Raw genomic sequence first — 21,878 nt, 5'->3', positions numbered from 1 at the left:
AAGTTGTTAACTTTCCTTTTTGGATTAGAGATCCTTTTGGATCTTTTTCTGACTTTTCCTTTTTCAATTTTAGAAACCTGTGAGAACTCTCACTGAGGCCTTTTTAGGCAAGAATGAGAGATTTTGTGGGTAATCACCCTCTCTCCATTTTTGGAGACAAGAAATTTTGAAAGAAAAGATAGATTTGGTTTTTAGGAATTTGGCTAAGGATAGAGAACAAAGGAATTGTGGAATTAGGCTACTCATCCTCAACAAAACTAGCATACCTTTGGGTAGTTGAAGGTTGGTTAAATTCTCTTGTTATGTTTTTATATTGCATTTTATGTTGAAAAGACTTGCATGTGTGAGAAGACTTTTTGCTTGTATTTTTCCCTTATGCAAATTTAGTTTGTGTTCTACATTTTACTCTTGTGTATTTTCTATGTTTTGGGAGTAACCAAGACCTCCTACTCTTGGGAGAGAGGATGGTCTTGTGGGTGGTAGAATTTTGATAGCCCTCGAGTGAGAGGCTCTCATTAAGAGAGTGATCTCAAGGGATTCCTATGTAACCCTTGCTGCATGGCTTGTTTATGCAATTGGGGGTCATAAGGAGGGAAATAAGGCATGAATGCTTTGGGGGGAATAAGGTTGTGGGGTTGTTATACTTATGATCTATCATTGTTTGCCATGAGGTGGCCTTGAGTTTTACTATACTTGTAGTCTCCTCAAGGTATTTGGTCCACTACCACCCATGTATAGTCATCACATGTGTCGTGCAGTGTAGTCTGGGTTGGAAATGTGCAAGTGATTGTTTTTTCCCGTGTTTATTGTGTTTGCATGTGTGTTACCTGTCTAGGGCTTGGTTCTCCAAGCTCGGGGGTGGCTACTATTTAGCCTAGGCTAGGAGGTGAGTTCTCCATGGTCATAGCTTTTGATTTATTGCAAGTTGTTGGAAGAAAAGAATAGGACATGTAGATGTGGCTGGAGTAATTTGTTGCAGAAAAATATTTGTAAATGTGATTATTATTCTTTGAAAGTCCTCATTTATTTGAAATGAGAGACCTATTTGTAAAGTGACAATAAAGACTTGGGAATATGTTTTAAAGATATGTAATATTTATTTATGCTATACTACAGAAAAGAAATGAGTAACTCTGGTTTTAGTTTTCTATATTTTTGAAAAATAACATTTGTTGTGTTTAGGATAGTTTGAAAAGAAAGTAATTTATTTATTCTCTTTATGCATTTAAAAACAAAATATTAGAAAAGAAATGAATTAGATTTGCATGCATGTAGAAGGCTAGAAATAAAACAATTAGATCTCTTTTATGGAAATGCAGTTTTAGTTTATTTATATCTGTCATTTCATTTAATTGCAGAAAAGAAGACCTAAAATATTATAGTCATCTCTAAAGATTCATTTTAATATTTTCTAGCTTAAATAAAAATATATCTTATAGTTGTTGTATGAAGTTATTCAATTCTGTCATTTACTTTATGAAGAAAATAAATCTAAGGTTAACATAGTACATCTATGATTTACCAACAAGGTATTTTTGGTTTTTTTAAAAAGGAAATATACATGGGCTTAATTCAGAATTTTGTTATCAATTTGTTTTAAAAGTTCAAAAAAAATAAAAATTAAACTACATGCATAGTGATGTTAACTCTAATCTTCCTTATGCATCAAATGTATATAAATATATACTTATATTTAAAATACATTTATATATTCAATATATCTATATATAAAATATATATAAATATATAATTATATATATATACAAATATGCATGCATATAAATACTTCTATATATATATATGTATATATATGTATGTATATATATATAGATATATATAGATATATACATAGATAGATATATATATACATACATATATATACATATATATATATATTTTTTCTCTTATAGTTTATAAAAAAAATAAACAAAAGAAAATATATTATTTAAAACTTTTTCTTTTAAAAAAAATAAAAAAAATTTAAGCTAGGGTTCAGGCCGAACCACTATGCTAAACACAATGGTCGGCAGTGCCGAACACTGTGGTTAGCACAGAGGTCGGCATCGGCTGACGCCACTGTGGGCGACCACAGTGGTCACCACCACTGTGGGCGTCCATAGTGGACGGCCCGAGGGCTACCACTGTGGTTTCCCATAGTGAGCGGCACCCACTGCCCACCGCCCGCCGCCATAACCAAGACCTCCACCGCGCCCCCGGAAATGCCGCCTCCACCTGTCCTTCCCCTTCGCCATGGCCGCCGCTTGGTGAGTGGCCCTACACAGCCAACATAAAGTTAAAACCCTAGCCGGTTAAGGCTAGGGTAGAAAAAAAATGGGAAAGATAATAAAGAATAAAAAATAAAGAAAGGAGAGGCTTATTTTATAAATAAAGGGTTAGGGTTTGCATGGTATAACACTTTTATTTTTATATATAAATATATATATACATATATTTATATATATATATATTTATATATATATATATATATATATATATATATATATATATAGGGTTTTGAATATGATTTTTGACAAAATTGTAGAGTTATAATAATGTGAGCAAATTTGAGTAAGTCGTAATAATATTTGTTTAAAGAAAAATATATATATTAAATAAATTGTATAATTTACCTATATTAATGTTTATTTTTATTTAAACATTTAATAATAATGTGGTTTAAGGGCAACTGGTAGATCAAATATTTTATTAGAAGTTGTTGTTAAACATAAGGGTTTAAAAGAAAAGGGCTGTGTTTAGATTATTTTATAAATAAACTTAAGAAAGATATTCATTTTGAATTAATTGACTCGTTAGTCGATTTATCTTTATTTATTGATTAAAATGAATTGTAGACAAAATAGACTTATTGGAGATTAATAATATCTTCACCAAGTATTTTAGGGAGTTTTAATTTAATTAACTCTTAATCAATTTAGATGAGAAAATAAATTGATTCCTTTAGTAATCCGCATTTAATTTTAACTTTTTTTTTGTCTACTTGTGTTAGTGGCTAACGTTAACTCCCATGTAGTTAAGACAAAACTTCATAGTGCATTTCATAATGCAATTTAATGTTATTAATTTGGAATTTAAAAAAAAAAAGAATTATCCCATTCGTGCCCAAAAGTTTGGGCATGACACTCAACTACCGGTTGCATTACAAATTCCATTATCAGTTACAATTAACATCAATGACAACACAATAGTTCATCAATGCAATCAACATGCATATGCCAAAAGAGACATGCTAGTTGGTAAGCTAGTTGCATTTGAGTTGAGTGAATCTAGAGAATTACATGGTAAATCTAAGACTGCATTTAAAGTCTCTATATCTGGGAAGCAGAAGTAGGATCCGAGAGAGAGCTCATCTAGGGTTTCTAGATATGAAAGAGAAATGAGAGAGATGGAAGAACAAGAAAAAGAGTTGGATGAGATTGTTGGCCATTTGGTGGAATTGATTACGTCTTGCATTGATGTTTGTCATTGATGCCAACACTAGCTGTTTGGATGCTTTATCGGCACCCTTCTGGTCTTGATAGGTTGAGTGATTTCTAATTGGTTTGGATCTGGCATGATCCGGTAGGCTCTGGTATAGTTTGGTTATATTCATGATACTCATGTCCATATTCATTCAGTTGGTTTTGGTCTGGTGATTGGATGCTATCCTATTTGCTTGGAAGCTTGGCTTCTAGTTTCGGTGAGGGTTTCACTGGCAGAGCTTTTGATGAAGATCTTTGATGAATTACATAAGTGGTGTTGGTGCAGTTTCTGGTGGAGTTTCAGGATGCTGATGGTGATCATGTTGGAGACTTGGTGGATGGAGATCATTACTTTAGCGTGTGGACCTATACTGGGTCTTGGTTGATCTAGGTTATGGACTGACTTTAATGTAACATGTGGATTGGACCTCTTGATGTGCTTCTGAGATGTTTTATGTGTTAGATATTATTTGTTTGGTTTAAGGCTGAGATGGTTTGTAATTTTGTAATTGGTTCATTGTCTGGTGGCTGACCTAATTGTTTATGGTTAAGGGTTTGTATATATAGATGTAAGATCTCATTGTAGATCATATATATGATAGAGATTATGGTTATGGAAAGGGATGTAATGTGCGAATAATGTAATATCATTCAGGCAGATGATTTAGTCGATCATTGGAGATCGAATTGGGTTTATGTAAGAGGATTTAGTCCTCCAGTATTGAGCTTAACTGAGGCTCCTTTTGTGATGAGAAGTGCACGCTAGGCTATTGTCCTTCTTGCAAGTGCAGGCCCCTCAATTGTAATTCACATACTTATTGTAGAAGTATTATCTTACTATGGCTAGGCTTCCCATCATGGTTTTTCCTTTTACCAGGTTTCCACATATAAAACTTGGTTTCATGTGGATTGTATTTATTCATGCTTAATTGGTTTAACTACTATTCTGGTATTAATGTTTTGGGTTTCATTATTAAAGTTTTAATTGCTTAATGTTTCGGTAATCTGTGACAACTTATTATGCCCCCCTCTCAGTTATCTTCTAGTTATTTGAATTGTCTAACAGAGATTGAAGCACATATAGCTTGGAGATTGCCTAAGGGAGCCGATAAGTATGATGGGAAGTTACCTTTGAAATGTTTCTCTTGTAATAAGATAGGACATTTTGCTTCTAAGTGTCTTTAAAGAATGTCAAGGTATGATAGGCATGATAAATTTGATAAGCATGATAGATATGAGAAGCATGATAAGTATGATAAGCCTAACTTGAAGTACATATATCAAAAGAAATGTTATTATGTTGTTGATGAAGATGTGACAAATGAAGAATCTAAGAATGGGTATTTAGAAGATGATTTTGTATTCATTGCTATCAAGGAAGATAATTCGATACCAGTGAATTCTACAAGTTGTGTTGTTGAGGAGAAAGATTTGGCTACTAATATTGAAGAGAAAGATAAATGGGTAATTGACAACAATTGTTCACATCATATGAGAGGTGATAAAATTAAATTTATTAATATGGAGAGGTATGATGGTGGTATAGAGAGATATGGAGATGATAAAGCTTGTGTAATCCGTGGTAGAGGGTCTATTTCCTTTTATGGTAAGCATAATATAGATGATGTCTTATATGTTGAAGGTTTGAAGCATAATATTTTGAGTGTTGGACAGATGGTTGATAAAGGATATGATTTTCAATTCAAGAATGGTAAATGCAAGATTCTAAATGCCTCTAGTGTAAAGATTACATCAGGAACTAAGACTAGAGGTAATATCTTTCATTTGAATGCCAGTGAGAATCTATTTGATTTCTCAGACAGATGAAAGCTAGTTATGGCATAAATGGATGTCTCATATTAATTTTGATTTCATAATAAGGATAAGTTCTACTCAAGCTATTAGAGATTTTCCTAAGATTGTGAAACCTTCTAATCCAGTATGTAAAGAATGTCAGTTGGGAAAGAAAACAAGAATTTCATTTAAAAGTAAGTAGTATACATCTAATGGATGATTAGATCTTGTGCATACTAATTTATGTGGTCCTACAAGAGTGAGAAGTGTGCAGGGTGAGAAATATTTCATGTTGTTGATTGATGACTATTCTAGAATGATGTGGGTTACTTTTCTAAGGGAGAAATCAAAAGCATCGGAGAAATTCAAGATATTCAAAGATATGGAAGAAGAGTTGAATCAGATTGAAAAGAATAATACATGGGAACTTGTTCCGAGACCTAAAGACAAGAATGAGATTGGTACGAAATGGGTGTTCTAGAATAAATTGAATGAATTTGATGAAGTGGTTAGAAACAAAGAAAGACTGGTATGTAAAGGATGTTCACAGATGGAAGGTATTGATTATGAGGAGAATATTGCACCGGTAGCTAGAATTGAAGTTGTTAGATTACTTCTTCCATGTGAAGCTTATAAGAATTCTGTATATCAGATGGATGTTAAGTTGTCATTTTTAAATGGTGATTAGGAATAGGAAGTCTACATTGAGCAATTGGAAGGATTTTCATTATCAGATGAAGGAGACATGGTATGCATATTGAAGAAAGTACTGCATGAACTTAAACAAACCCCTAGAGCTTGGTATGCTAGATTGGACAGGTATTTGATGAAGTTGGGATTCTATAAAGGTACTGCTGACAGTAATTTATACTTTAAGGTTGATAATGATAACATTTTGATTGTTGAAGTTTTTGTTGATGACATTATTTTTGGAGGAAATGATGATTTGATTATGAAATTTGTTGATGATATGTAAAAAGAGTTTAAGATGTCTATGATAGGTGAGATGAAATTCTTCTTACGATTTCAAATTACATAGACTGGTAAAGGTATTTTAATTTCTCAATCTAAGTATGTGAAGGAATTGTTAAAGAAGTTTGGGTTAGCTGACTCCAAACCTATTGGAACTCCTTTGGTGATTGGGTGCAAGTTTTCTAAGAATGATGAATCTTTGAAAGATAATCAAACCTTGTATAGATATATGGTTGGTGGATTGATGTACATAACTCAGAGTAGATAAGATATTATGCATTTTATTTATCTTTGTGAAAGATTTCAAGTTGATCCTAAACAAAGTCATGTTACTGCTAAGAGGATTTTTCAGATACTTGAAGGGGATAGTTGACTATGGTTTGTGGTATCTAAAGAATGATGACTTCATGTTATGTGCTTATATTGATATTGATTGGGCAGGTGATGTTGATGACCGAAAGAGTACCTCCGGTGGTGCATTCTTTTTGGGAAAGAAGCTGGTTTCATGAATGGGTAAGAAGCAAGATGCAATTTCTCTATCTACTGTAGAAGTTGAATACATTGTTGCTGCTAGTAGTTATACCTGGGTAGTTTGGTTGAAGCAAATGTTGAAGAACATTAGATTTGTGTATGATGAGCCTATTGTTATATATTGTGATAATTCAAGTGCTATTAATATTTCCAAGAATCTGGTGCTGCAATTTAAAATAGATTATATATCAATTAAGTATCATTTCTTGAAGGAGAAAGTTAGTGAGGAAGAAGTTAAGTTGAACTATGTGTCTACAAAGGATCAAATTACAGATATTTTTACTAAGACTTTGCCTATAGATAGATTTGTATATCTAAGAGACAAGTTAGGGGTCTCTAACCCTCCTGATGAGAACTAGATGCATTGAGATGCATCAATCCTGTGGACTTCATAGTCTTATCTTCTAATACAGATTGATGAGCAGGTGCTGCTACTCAGCCAGAGTAGTCAGTGTGTATGTTTTAGATGTTTAGGTGTGTGAGTGTATCCTAACGAGGAGAGATTGTCTTTATCTTAGAGGGAGAGATGTATGATCTATATGTCTTTGGCATTGTTGTCAAAGGGGGAGAGAGGCCTGTGAAAAAATACCTTATCTTGAAAGATTTGTGTGCATAATTTTAGGGGGAGACTGCTAGTGTTGATTTCTCTATTTGCATTGATTGTTTTTCACATTCATATGTTGCCATCAATGCCAAAGGGGGAGATTGTTGGATATTGTTGCTGCTAGGATATGTTGTTTTCATTGATATCAACATATTCATGTATTCCTATGTTTTTGTGATTTTAGTAATGGAGTTTCTATACTCGATTCAATGTTTTTTCATGATGCTATGTGTTGATTTCTGAACCAAGGGAAAACTAGTGTGAAGATGGATGGTTAGTTAAAACACAAATATGCATAAAATAATCAAATAAACTCAATAAATACCATTATACCTTCACACATCTTCACTTGTTCCTCAGATTGTGCATGATGAGGTTGAAGTAGTGCTCCTTCTCCAACTTGATTGGATTTTCTCCTTGATTAAGTGTGGTTGTCTCTACAAATGTGCACAAATGATAGAGGGGATGATAAAATGGATGAAATGAGGATGGAATGGGGATGAAATATAAATGGCTAAGTGATGGATGGAAGGAAATTTGGCTATAGTTTAGGTGCTTGGATGATTTCTTGGACTCAAAAGGGAAGCATGAACTTACTTAATTTGGAGATGTCAAATGAAGGAGTGGAGTCCCCAATTTATAGAAGAAGGGGAGAAGAAATAGAGGGCTAGGATTGATCGAAGATGGAAGGCCAAGATTGCATGTGAGACCACACATGGATCAAGAGAGATTGACAAGAAAAGTGTGGAGTCAAAGAGATATGCCAAAAAGGAATTTCTTGTCTCCACACTCCTCAAGGTTTATTGGGAAGGCTTTCCAATGCACCTAGGGAAGACAAAGGAATATAAATATTCCTTGGATAATGAGAAGGGGAATTTAAAAATTATCCAAAAAGGGAGATTGGGGATTGGAGGAATAAAAAGGAATTAAAAATTCCTTGGGTGAAGGGATACATAGAGGAATGCAAGATTTTTGAAAATCTCACATTCACCTAGGAAAAGAGCATTTAAGGGAGGTAGTTGAATGGGGAGATGCATAGAGAGATGTGAGAAGAAAATTTAAGGAAAGTGGTTGAGTGAGGGGACAAGGAGTTGACTTTGTGGCTAATCATGGGGATTAGCCACTAGCAACCCATTAGAAGAAAAACTAGAAGAGGGATTAGGTGGGATTAGAGGGTTAGTGCAGGATCATGGGGGGCCAAAAAGTGGCGATGTGAAAAAATAGTCTTTTCCACTCACCTAAAAATGCAAAAATCCATGTTTAATTTTTGTTTGGCTTGGGTGTTAGTACACCTTGGCATGGTAAACACCTAGGAAAATCGGATATCCAATTTTTATAGGTAATTTTAAATTAAAAAATAAATTATATATATTATATAATACGTATTATATAATATGTTATTATATTATATTATATATTATATAATATATTATTATAATATATAATATAATATAGTAATATATTATATATTATATAATATATTATTATTTTAAAATAATTTAACTATAAAAATCAGATATCCGATCTTATATCCGATTTCTCTGAGACAATAAATGAGGATTGTGATAGCCCGTGGGTTATTTTTTACCCACGAGCTACACAAATTCAAGAAAATCCGATATCCAGTTGGACCCGATATCCGATTTTGTGACCCAAATTTGCATAAAAAATCCAATAAAAGGTAGGATTTTTATTGTTTTTCATGATTTTCATTCAAATTTTTGTATTTTTTAATGTTTATTTGGTTTTTCATTCAAAATATGTTTTTTTCATGAAAACTAGGTTTTTTTAAATCAAATACAAAATTGTTCAAATTTGTTAACTAAATTCAATTGTTTACATTCAATTAGGTTAAAAATGGGGGATAACAATGAAAACATTGATCAATCACAACCACAACAACCAAACCCTCCTGCACAAAAACCTCCTTTGCTAAACCCCCCCTCAATTTAGGATTTAATTGCACAAAATTTGAACCAATTGAGGGGGATTGCATATGTCTATTGTAGGATCCCTCGCCTGAACCCAATGTTTGATCCCCTCATGTCCATCATAAAGAGTATAGAAGCCACCACTGAGGAGCACGATGCCGCTCTTTTGTGGCAAGATTCTATGAGGGAACAATATGCAGATGGCTTGTCCTATAAGGAGATCAAGGATATTGAGATATCCAAAGCCAATATTACTGCATTGTTTGTTAATCCCCGCACTAGTCAACCCGTAGACCCCCAAAAAATTAAACTTTCTATTAAATGGTGCACAAATGATGATAATGTGAAAAACTTTTGGGATAATTAGTGGATGGTTTTTCGATAAACCACCTAACAACAATCTTGATGTCCCCTTCTACTTCATCAAAAAATTGTATGCTAAGTTTGTTTTAGGAAAACATGTGAACTACTTTGACATCCAACTTTTCTAGGGTGTAGGCTTAGGTATGCCCCAAAATAGACCTGGGGCAGTCAGACTTGTCTAGGGCCCATATGTCCGCCCTCCTCCTGTTGATCCTTGACCTCCAGTGCAACATCTAGCTATCATCTTGTCAGACAGTTCAGAAAATTGAAAGACAACTAAGAGGGAGGGGTGAATTAGTTGTCACAGATTACCGGAAGCATTAGCAATTTAAAATAATAATACTGAAACCCAAAACAATAATACCGGAATAGCATTTAATCCAATTAATGATAAATAATAATCAAAAAATAAAATCCATCCACACAACACCAAGATTTGTACGTGGAAAACCCGGTAAAGGGAAAAACCATGATGAGAAGCCTTCCCACAGTCAAATAATACTTCTGCAGTAAGTATGTGAATTTACAATATAGGGGAATGCACATGCAGGAAGGCCAACAACCTAGAGCACACTACTCATCACAAAAGGAGTTTCACTAACTTCATACAAATCTAGACTATAATCTAGAGAAGTGTTGAACTGCAAAAGATAGCATCTCCTATGCCTAAGTAGAGTTCTTGTTAAGCTCAATACCGGAGGACTAAATCCTCTTACAAACCCAATTTGATCTCTAATGATCAATCAACTCCTATGCCTAAATGATATTACATTATTCACACATTACATTCCTTGACCATGACCTCTTACAATAACCATGATCATCTACAATGAGATCTTACATCTTATTTATACAAACCCTCGACCACAAACAGTCAGGTCGGCCACCAGATAATAAACCAATTACATAATTACAAACCATGTTGGCCTTAGACCAAAACAAATAATATACAACACATAAGACATCCCAAAAATACAATAATAGGTCCTATCGACACGTTACATCAATGTTAGTCCATAACCTAGATCAACCGAGACCAAGTATAGGTCCACACGCTTTAGCAATGATCTCCAAATGCCAAGTCTTGAACACAATCACCAACAACATCCTGAAACTCCATCAGAAGCTACACCAACACCAATTATGCAATGCATCAAAGATCTCCAACAAAATATCTTTCAGTGAAACCCTCATGAGAACCAGAAACCAATCTTCATAGTAAGCAGGATAGCATCCAATCACTAGACCAAAACCAACTGACCAAATATGAGTATACACATTATGAATAATTCAATCCCATCACCAAATTATATTGGAGTCAACCGGGTCATGCCGGATCCAAGTTAACCAAAAACTACTCAACCTACTAGGACCAAAAGGATGCCGGTAAAGCATCCAAACAAATAGTATTGACATCAATGACAAAACATCAATGCAACACATAATCAATTCCACCAAATGGCCAACACATCTATGAGGTAGCATCACAGACCATATCACATATTCACTCTTTGAGTAAACTTGTGGTTTATCAGGCTGGGGTAGTAGCTCAACCTTATTTTGATGGTAGCGGTGCATCTAGTGGCACTGACACGTCCTCCTTGGATCCACACATTTGCGTGCCCCATAGTTGTGTCATGTGTGGGCACCTATGCTTGGGTCCAATTGGACAACCTATTCATCCTTTTTCACACACTACAATGTATGAGGTGCATGAGATGCATGATGCACCAGATGTTATGATAGGGACTAGAGGATACCCTGGAGATTCCTCGCATGCTAGAGGCGAGGAGGCAGCTTCATCATACATTGATGATGTAGTGGTAAGATTTGTATTTTCACAGTTCATTGTATATTTTAAATGAATATTTATAATCTAGATAATAGTAAGTACTAATTTTTATTTACATGGTCTATTTGATAGTTAATGACAGAGGAGAATCTAACATAGATCAAGGAGGGCACCTTGACAACCATTTCTTTTGGGCTTGATAGCTTTATAGTGCATATATTATTGCACCTAGTCATTTGTATTTTATTGTACATACATTCTCATCATTTATATTGGTATTAATTAGATTATGTAGTAACTTGCATGTATATCTTATTTTAATTTTGTAGGGCACAAGTAGCGTGAGTGCGGGGCTGTGTGATTTAGGATCTGGTAGTGTAGTTGGAGACAAGAGAAAGGTAATTGAATGCAAATATGATTGAATAAATAGTTTAAATAACTTATAATGATTTTCACATGTCTAGACATAGATTGATAGTTTCACATACTTGTTGTGTATATGTACAAAAAAATATTGGCTTCACATCCTTGTTGACTACACCCACTATACCTAAAGATGAAGAAGAATAAGAAGAAGAAGAAGAAGAAGAAGAAGAAGAAGAGATGCCTTAGGTACATGTGTTTAGTAGATATAATTCATTATTATTAGTGACAATTATATGCTAACTTGTATCAATGTCATGTTTGTGAACATATGTAGGTTGTGTATGAAAATATTGAAAACATGCCTCCTCTACCAAAGACATACATCAAGAGTCCTCCAAAGCCGAAGAGAAAACATGGAGATGAGGTAAACAAGAATAGTTCAATTATAGTTCATTTTAATTTTAAATTTTTGAATGTGAGTTATATAATATAGCTAATCTTAATTGTGGTTTGTTTTTTCTTGTGCAGGATCCTTTAGAGCTAAGCAGTGTAGCAAAGATGATCGAATTTGATGACCCATCAGTAGCTTAGGATGTTATAGATAGTTTTGGGATGCTTACATGTCTATTTGGCATGTATATTTTGTATATGAACATACATTCATGTATATAGACATACATTTTGTTTGTGTTGGCGTTTATGTCATATTTTATTATGGACATACACTTGTAATCATTTGACATTTTTATATATACAGAAGTTGATATTTGATCATATAAATTGTTGCTCATGTGTGCATTGTGTTATCATTTTAAACTTTAATCTTTAATCCAATAATTAATAATGGTTAATAATGGTTATGTAATGAACAATATAATTCATTTCATTTAATCGTAAGTGTTGTTTGTATAATCTTCGAATTATATATAATTCATTTCATCTAAATTGTAAATGTTAAATTTGGTTGCCTTTGGAAAATTCACAAAATTTAATGACCTCCATGCTCATCAGGCCTCCACGAGGTCAAATTTGGAAGACAAGTTTTTTGATGGATTCTCAATGTAAATAAGGTGAAATATTAAATTTTTTTTATGTAATAAGGTCATCTAGACCAATATTTGTTATGTCTAGTCATAGGTTTGTCATATTGGCAAAATTGATCAAGATTGTTAAAAAATTGTCAATGGGGGATTCATGTGTCAAAATGATTCATCTCGGTTTTTCAATATTCCCTATGGTTTTATTAGGGCAACATTTTTTCAGTTGGTGAAAAAATTGTCAATCTCATTTAATCAAATATTGTCGCGTGGCCAATTTCTCATTTTGCTCGTCGTGATAATGAACTGTCAGTTTTGACATGTCTAGTTAGGCATTCTTACCCTATGCATTCTCCTATTTCCCCCCCCACCCACTCGGTCAAATGCTTGGGGTCATACCCTACCGGCATCGTCCCTTGAGCGCCTTAAGTGCTAAAAATGGTCAAACTTTGATGGGTCCTAACTTAGAATCCATGGCACCTACAAATGATCCATTTGAACCTATGGGGCTACGAGAGGGGTTCCTCCAAAAACCTATCTCTTATTTTCAATATTCTCTATGGTTTTATTAGGGCAGCATTTTTCAGTTGGCAAAAAAATTGTTAGTCTCATTCAATCAAATGTTGTCGCGTGGCCAATTTCTTGTTCTGCTCATCGTGATCATGAACCATCAGTTCTGACATGTCTAGTTATGCATTCTTACCCTATGCATGCTCCTATTCCCCCCCCCCTACTCGATCAAACACTCGGGGTCATACCCTACCGACGTCATCCCTTGAGCACCCTAAGTGCTAAAATTATAAAACTTTAAGGGGTCCTAACTCAGAATTCATGGCACTTGAGATTGATCCATTTAAACCTACATGGCCACGAGAGGGGTTTCTACAAAATCCTATCTTTATTTTTCAATATTCCCTACGGTTTTATTAGGGCAACATTTTTTCAGTTGGCAAAAAAATCGCCAGTCTCATTCAATCAAATGTTTTTGCATGGCCAATTTATCGATCTGCTTGTCATGATCATGAAGTGTCAATTCTGAAATGTCCTATTACCCCCCCCACTCGGCCGAATGCTCGAGGTCATACCCTACCAACGTCGTCCCTTGAGCGCCTAAGTGCTAAAAATTGTCAAACTTTGATAGACCCTAACTCGAAATCCATGGCAGCTGCAAATGATCTGTTTGAACCTACGGGGCCATGAGAGGGGTCCCTACAAAATCCTATCTCAATTTTTCAATATTCCCTATAGTTTTATTAGGGAAGCATTTTTTCAGTTGGCAAAAAAATCATCAATCTCATTCAATCAAATGTTGTCGCATGGCCAATTTCTCGTTTTGCTTGTCATGACCACAAACTGTTGGTTTGGACATGTATAGTTAGGCATTCTTACCCTATACATGCTCATATTCCCCCCCCACCACTTGATCGAACGCTTGGGGTCATACCCTACCAGTGTCATCCCTTGAGCACCCTAAGTGCTACAAATTGTCAAAATTTGGCAGGCCTAAACTCGAAATCCATGGCACCTATGAATTTTAAGTTTGAACCTATGAGGATACGAGTGGGGTCCCTACAAAATCCTATCCCATTTTTTCAAGATTCCCTACGGATTTATTAGGGTAGTAGTTTTTTAGTTGGCAAAAAAATCGTCACTCATTCAATCAAATGTTGTCGCTTGGCCAATTTCTTGTTCTTCTTGTCATGATCATGAACCGTTGATTTTGACACATCCATTTAGTAATTCTTACCCTATTCATGCTCCTATTGCACCCCCTCACTCGGTCGAACGCTCGGGGTCATACCCTACTAGCGTCGTCCCTTGAGTACCCTAAGTGCTAAAAATTGTCAAACTTTAAGGGGCCCTAACTCAGAATTCGTTGCACCTACGAATGGTCTGTTTGAACCTACGGGGCCACAAGAGGGGTCTCTACAAGATCCTATCTTGGTTTTTCAAGATTCCATATGGTTTTATTAGGGTAACATTTTTTTAGTTGGCAAAAAAATCGTCAATCTCATTCAATCAAATGTTGTCGTGTAGCCAATTTCTCGTTCTGCTCATCGTGATCATGAATGGTGTATTCTAACATGTCTAGTTAGGGATTCTTACCCTATGCATGCTCCTATCCCCCCCACTTAGTTGAATGATCGGGGTCATACCCTACCAATGTTGTCCCTTGCGCACCATAAGTGCTAAAAATTGTCAAACTTTGACGAGCCCTAAATTGGAATCTGTGGCACCTAAAAATGATTCATCTAAACCTATGGGGCCACAAGAGGGGTCCCTACAAAATCCTCTCTCATTTTTCAAGATTCCCTATGGTTTTATTAGAGGAACATTTTTTTAGTAGATGAAAAAATCATCACTCATTCAATGAAAAAGTATAAATAAACAAGCATTACACCGTAGACACATAATGATCATCAATATTTCCATGTATTGTATACACATAATTACCATTACACTTTCATGTGACATCCATGAACGAATATGCAAACATGATTTTTCATCATTATCAATACAACTACACCAATGTACTCATGTATAGATACATTATATATCATCAATATAACTAAACTAGTTTGCTCATGGACATCGTATATCATCATAACAAATTTACTTCAATTCACATACATATACAAATACAACATCCCACTCCATCTGCATCAGACATCGTCATGTCCTAAGAGAAAAACTTACATAGAGAAATGCCTGCATATAAATGAAGACCAAAATAAGCCACCTTTTTTATGCAGAATGAATGTGCTACAAAAAAACAAATTATAACACTTAATACAAATTATTTTGTCAAATTATAAATAGATCATTTGAAAAAAATTTAAGACATACAAGATTGTATAATTATGAAACTTACCAGCTTCTCTGCAAAGTCTACAAGCATAACTTTGAAGAAAGACACATGTTGATTAAAGCCCTTCTCATTGTATTTCTCACTGCATTTCTGTGCATGGTTGAAGATGATGGTAGATATTGTCATTTCTAAATGGAAATGCATTCACTTGACATAGTGTGTGAAAGTTTGTAAAATTTAATCACATTGACAAAGTGAGGGACTTAGTCTTTACACACAAAATTTGATCTCATTAATGCACATAGAGCATTTTGAAAACATCCTTAATATACATGTAGCAAACTTGAACATTAAGGTTTTATGATCATTGTTTGAAATGAAATGCATGATAAAAAAATAAGGCACCATTAAAGACCTACTACTCAAGTATGCCTGAAGGGTCATCTCTTTGCTTAAGGGTATCCAATATTACTTCATGATCAATAGTAGTCACTATCCATAGGTCTTTGGTCTTTGGTTTTGTTTGATGCTTCAACAACTTGAAATTTGTAGCTATAATAAGGTCTTAATACATGAGAATGATTTTGTGTCTCTCATAGTCTTCAAATGCAGGTATTCCATTCTTTTCTAATCATGTATGTTCACAACCAAGTTCCCACAACAACAACTGAACCTATAGCATATTTGAACCCATCATCATCTGTCACTAGTTGTGTTAGCTTTTGTTTTAGGTGTACACATAATGCCAACCAATATTCTGATCTCTCTTCATTCCCTTGCGATGCAACAACTGTAAAAACATGTCCTGGCTATACAAGATCTGATAGATAGTCATACTCAAGTGAACTTTCCATGTCATCATTTGACAAGGATGTTGTTTAAAATAAAGGAGTTAGATATTGTGGAACCCACATATCAACCCACTCACTTGACTCACACTGATCCCAATCACACCGAACACAACTCTGACAAAAACAAGCCAATGGTCATGTCCAAATGGTCCATGTACTTGCATCTGAGGTGAGAAATGAATGCATCTTTGAAGAATCTTTAATTGTTTGACAATCCAATCTCTCTCCCATTGTGCCCTCCTCAACCAACCAAAAGAATATGCTCACTACTGAATTTAGAGTACCTCCATATGACAATGATGAACTACACCAATCAAAAATAGAACATACATCAAAGAAATTTGAACCTGAAATCCTCAATTGCTCCATAACTAGAGCTCTCTTCAAACATGCACCTGATCCATCATGCTCCCCTTCCCATGCCCTACCTTAGAAAACCACCAAATATGAGGTATACGCCTCTCTACATACATTCTACTCAACCAATAAAACATACGGGCATTCTTGAATTGACCCATACATTTATCTGACCATATGATATGTCGATCAATTGCAATATCTTTCTCATGCAAGAACTCAAAAAAAATCTTGAAAGAATGTTGCACATACTCGGAGGAGTGTGATCTATCATCACTCATATAAAAATGGTACTACTTGGTTACCTTCCTATCCTCTTCTGTACTATCAGGAGCATGTCTATATGTAATGTGAACAAAAATAACAATCTGGATTGAATTGTAGTACTAAAAATGTACCTCATTCTATGGTTGCAATGTATAGTTCTCTGGAAAATGAACCACCGATACAATTGTGCCAATTGGGAAAGAGTTCTTACACATCCTGAATTGTTGATCCAACCACTGAGACCTATGGGTTTGCCTTGCATACTTGTAGAAAATATTTTCATTAAAATCCAAAATAAAATCAGCAACACTCCTCTTGAGACTAATTCTCATCTAGAACCTTCACTTCGACTCTTCAAAGTATATTTCACTATCTCATATATTTTTTTCTCAACATAATTCTTTCCAAAGTAGTGTTCGCTGCCCTCATGAAAACATGAAACACACTTTGAAAACTCATCACATTGTGAGAACTTCTCATTCAAACAACCATTTATATAAAAATAGCAGCCATCATCTCTAGGGTGTAAGAATAGATCTTGCAAGTCTCTTCTCGGAAATAGAATTGCACCACACTCCTGCAACATCTCATTAGAATGCATCATAGAACAAATATGGCATAAAAATTCATGGTACATTGAAAAATCCACAAGTTACTTGCAACAAGAAGTATTACAAATCTTAAGAGGTACACAATAAAATGGCTTCAAACATTCAAAGGCCCTTTGTGATATTTTCAAAGTTGGATGTACTTCACAATTTTTTTTGTACAACATTGTTTGGCTTGATTCCAAGAAATGTTTAGGATGCAGTGTGCAGTCTTGGTTGTCGATTCTTAATTTTAAAACATCGTTTACATTGGGTGATACTCTAGAATTAGAGTGCCAAAATTGTTGAATCTCCTCCTTCACATTGTCAGTCAACTTTATATCAACACATGGAAGCCTCCCACCAAAAGCCCATGTATCATGTTGAAGTGAATCGTCAAGTCTTTGTCTTCGTGCAAGTGCTCTATCCAAAGTTTTACGATTTATGTTCAAATCAACACAAGTTTGTCTCATTTTATGAGCCTTCCTTAATTGATGGCTTACTAAGGAGGTTGTAATCACTCTTCGAGTGCTTTCTTATCTCTTTCCTTGGCATTCTTTCCAATAAAATTGAGAGCATCAAATAGATTTTTGGCTATAATACAATTTCTCTCCATCTTCTTGTTCATACGAATCTTCAATTTATTTAGCAATGGTCTCATCTTTATCATCTTTACAAATTGAACAAAAAGTTGGCATTTCTCGGTCAATGACTTATTGCATCACATCCTCTGCTTCGTCTACTATAGAGAAAAAGTAAAAAAAAAATTGAATTTCATAAGGTTTTTACCAAGTTAAGGTGGTCAGACTAAGAAGTTTCTAAATTTTTGAAAAGATATAGTAAAAATTTCATAAATAATTATTTACTTTATTAAAAATTATTAAAAAATATGTGTCACATCTGGACATGAGTTGTATACTTATATTATAAATCTTATAAAAAAATATTATGATTTGACTGTGGTTAGGGTGGTCAGACATATGCCTACTTCTTATCTTTTTCCTGAAATTTTAGTACCACTGCATTGAAATTTGAAATTTTCATCGAATAGGATTTTTTTTTCCTAAAAACAACTAGTAGCTTAGAAACTACATTTAAAATTATATATATTCTCTTCTTACATATTTTAAAAATAATTTTCACAACTTATTCAAATTTTCATGTCAAGTTGCATAACTCTGATTTTCTAAAATTTCATTGCCACTTAAGGGCCAATTTTGGCACACCATGATCCTACACATACCCTAGAGCAAGTGGGATTTGTAGGAGGATTTGACTTGGAGAGATAATGAATGGAGGCAATTAAAAATTAGGAAAATAATGGTAAATGGGATTAAGAGGGTTTCTAGAAGAATTAATTAGGCTAATGATGGATTAGAAAAAGGTGATTTGTAGGAATCACAAAGATTAATTAATTAATTGAGATTAATTAATTAAAGAGAGATTTAGGAAGAATTAATTTTGGTTGCCTTATAAGAATAAAGGGAAATTGATTTATTAAATAAATAAATCATTGGATTATAGTGACAATATTAATTAGATTAAATTTAATTAATATTGAGAAGAATAAGGATTAACATAATTAAATTAATTAATTATGTGAGAGTTAGATTAATTAAAATAATTAATTTAAGTGTATACATTTTTCTCCTCTTTTAGGAAATGTCAAAATTTGGTGATGGGTAAAAGATAAAAGAAAGAGGATGCCCCAGCGTAAAGTGCGGGTGGTGTATGTCCCCTCGAGAATTTTTTGGAATGTTTTGAAAAATTAGGAGAAAAATTCTTGAAAAGAAGAAGGAAGGAGGAAAAATAACAAGCGAATGAGAAAGAAAGAGAAAAATGAATGAGGAAATATGATTAGAGATAGAAGGAGAGGAGACGAAAGGAATGGGCTTGTGAGGGAGCCCATATAAGCCCCACATGGCCCATTGAAGGGTTATTGTCACACATAAGCATTGGAGCATATCAGAGCTTAGAGACTAGAAGAAGAGATGGACCGTGTTCAGACACATGAGAACTACATTGAGAGGGTTTTCCATCATGAGAGGCCCACCCATTATGGACCATCAGTATGTACCCTGAACCTCCTTTGTGATTTGATTGGTTTAGGGTAGATTCCAGGGCTAGAAATAGGCTTCACAGTCTAACGGGGTGGACGAGCTGATCCTTGTTTCAGCATGTACACCCCCAAGGCAGCATGAGAATTGGTGAGTAGTGCCAATGCATGTGGAGAAATAGGGTTCAGAGAGGGTTTTGGGGTGAGAAAATGTGCTTGGTGCAAGCACCCACGCTAGTCTAGGTTAGGGTATGGTTTGGGGGGATTAAAGGGGGCCTATGACATGAGCACAAATGTCGATCGGGGTTAGGGTCTCAAATTAGGTGGGTTCAATGCATATGATTGTGGTATAGTGTGAGTGCCATGATTTTCACGTGAGTGATAGATGAAATAGCGCGAGTGCTAGGGAGGGGGAGAAAATAAAGAATTTTGAGGAGTATGGCTATGGGAAATGGCTTAGGAGGGATCATGAATGCCTCAGGAATAGAATAAAGGGAGGGCTAAGAATGATATGGGATAATGAAGTGGTTTACATGAATGCAGGCAGATTTAGGGCCATTGGCATTGAGAGAGCACTGGTCGATGACCATGAGATTTATAGGCAGCTAAGGGTGGACAAGCTAGAGATACTGGTCATTGTAGGATTGCATTTTGTCAGTCAATGGCCGAGGATCAGAGCACACAATTCCATGATGATTGCACTCATAGAGGGGTGGGATAGCAGGACTTCTACCTTCCATGTGCCCATAGGAGAGGCCACATGACACTTTTGGATGTATGGAGGATCTTGAAGATCCCTATTCGTGGCGTGATTCCTGAGTACCAAATCGATGCGATAGACTTCTATCTTTGAGAGATTAGTAAGTATGAGGCACTGCCTATGATGGACATGAGTTAGTTGCTCCTAGGGAGAGCGATGGAGATCCCACACATTCCTCACCTACTTCTTGTGATCTATGGGTTTTTGAGCAGACAAGTAATGCCTGATCTAGGAGTGCATGGATTTCGTATCAAATGGAGCTGCTGTGTATATTATATGGTATAGGACTATGTGGAGTATGCTTAGGGAGCAATGATACTTTCTCAGCTATATCATGATATGCATCTTGTTGCATATAGGGATTATGCTAGTCTATCTGCAGGGATTTATACCTTACTACATGTATGGGTGTGGGAGCATATTGTAGTGATATGACCACTCAGGGTATAGGACAGGTGAGCCTGATGACCCTACATTGACAAATAAGAGGGCCTTCTGCATTATACATAGATATGCTATCTAGTTTTGGCACCACATTTTTTATGATCTCATGGAGTTTACATGGAGGCCATTTTTGGATAGTGAGAGATGGAGGGGAGACTGACAGCTACATTGGGCAGGCGTAGAGATGTCACTTTTTAGATGGTCCATATATGTGATGGAGTACTATACACCATATAGGGTGCCTTGGTAGTTTGGCTAGATACAAGATATAGTAGGAGAAATACTATTATATCCTTGGACTACTCGAGAGGTGAGGAGATGGGATCAGATGGAGAGTCAACTGGAGGGGAGTAACAACTTTCAGATGACAACCTATCTAGTCTAGGATGAGCAGAGGGATGCAAGGGAGGATCCAAGGTTGATGGGAGGATAAAAGAAGTTGTGGGACGTGCACCTTCCAGTGCATTTGACCATTCTTGGAGTATTAGAGGATGACGAGTTATAGGCGGCAGTAGACGAGATAGTCAAATAGGAGGAGGATACTCCTGGAGATAAGGTTTTGGTAGGAGGAGGTAGGGGTGCAGTGAGGTAGAGGAGGGGGGTAGTGATACGAGGGAGAGCGTCAGAGCTAGGCATGCCAACATAGGTCTAGGTGGCAACAGGAGTGATCGGATAGGAAGATAGGGGGGAGAGGGTGGAGAGGATGAGGTAGTGCCTATGGATATTCTAGATATATAGGAATAGTGTGCGAGAGTCAAGGTCAGAGGGGGAGTACCCTGAGAAGATTTTGGCAGGGTCTTGTACAAGAGGGATGCGACCAGATAAAGGTTACACTCACTTAAGGATGATAGATAGGTAGAGAAGGAGAGGAGGGAGAG

Source organism: Cryptomeria japonica, chromosome 2 (assembly GCF_030272615.1).
Source record: "Cryptomeria japonica chromosome 2, Sugi_1.0, whole genome shotgun sequence".
Lineage (NCBI taxonomy): Eukaryota > Viridiplantae > Streptophyta > Pinopsida > Cupressales > Cupressaceae > Cryptomeria > Cryptomeria japonica.
Note: the sequence above shows the minus strand (reverse complement) of the source record.